At 35.0% G+C, this 1,196-nt stretch overlaps 1 non-coding gene across 1 annotated transcript; it reads left to right on the top strand.

Annotated features, from left to right (window-relative positions):
* Positions 1-803: 803 nt before the first annotated feature.
* On the top strand, positions 804-910 carry LOC113178337 (U6 spliceosomal RNA). The gene has a single exon (XR_013343289.1). It is a non-coding gene; the product is annotated as a U6 spliceosomal RNA (small nuclear RNA).
* Positions 911-1,196: the final 286 nt, after the last annotated feature.

The raw sequence follows: 1,196 nt of genomic DNA, 5'->3' as shown, positions 1-1,196 counted from the left end.
ATGGGCATCACCACCCTGTGTCCCCATTGCTCTTTGACTTCTTCCTGATCTCCAGCATCTCTCACCTGGATCATGACCATGTTGTGATCATTTCATTCCTAAATTCCTATGTTGAATTCCTAATCTCCTCTACTTTGAGTGTGACAGTGTTTGGAAATAGGGCTTTAAAGAAGGAATTAAGGTAAATGAGATCATAGGTTGAACCCCGATCCAATGACAGGTATCTTTCACAGAAGAGGCAATGATACAGACATGCACACAGAGGGAAGATGATATGAAGGAAGGGGAGATAGTCACCTGCAAGCCAAGGAGAGAGGCCTCAGAAGAAATACTCCTGCCAACCTCTTGACCTCAGACTTCCATGAGAAAATAAATTTCTATAGTTTGAGCCACTCAGTTTATGATACTTCATTATGGAGGCCTTAACAAACTAATATACCATCTCCCTGCCTTCGTCTAATGCTAAAAGGCAGAGATAATATTGTGTTTGCATGCTCAGGCGCTAACACAATACCTGGCATATAATAGATGCTGAAAAACATGATGATCAATCAGCTGATCAAATGAATGAAATCTGAAATTAGCACAATTCTGTTTTGTAGCATAACAAAACAGTGAATTGACAGTGATAATATATGTGGGAATTTTAAATTATCTATAAATCTATATCTATATAATTATTTTAGAACTTGTAAAGGGGTACTGAAATGGCAATTTATTACTTGATCTTGAGTTTGTACACTCAGAATGAGTCATGTCCAGTCCTTTAAATTGGGTGGTTTCTTCTTAAAACATGAAATCATGTGCTTGCTTCAGTAGCACATATACTAAAATTGGAATGATACAGAGAAGATTAGCATGGTCCCTGCACAAGGATGACATGCAAATTAGTGAAGTGTTACATATTTTTTAATTAAAATGAATAAATTAATTAAAAAAGAATATCATAAACCATATGGAAAAGTACTATAGCTACCCAGTGATTATGCTTATAAATTTGACACTTTATTAAAGTTCCCATTTTAAAAAAGTGGTTTCCACTTCACACCTAATAAACTCATTACATATTTTTTAAGCAGAGTAAAATTTCTGCTTAGAAGTGTTTTACCCTGGTTTCATGCTTCAAATGAGCATCTTCAGTTAAAAAAAAAATCCAGGAAAAGGTATTAAAAGTGACCTATCCAATCACTTTCTTT

The sequence above is a fragment of the Urocitellus parryii genome, chromosome 2, assembly GCF_045843805.1.
Source record: "Urocitellus parryii isolate mUroPar1 chromosome 2, mUroPar1.hap1, whole genome shotgun sequence".
Classification (NCBI taxonomy): domain Eukaryota; kingdom Metazoa; phylum Chordata; class Mammalia; order Rodentia; family Sciuridae; genus Urocitellus; species Urocitellus parryii.
Note: the sequence above shows the minus strand (reverse complement) of the source record. Positions and strands in the feature narration are given on the sequence as shown.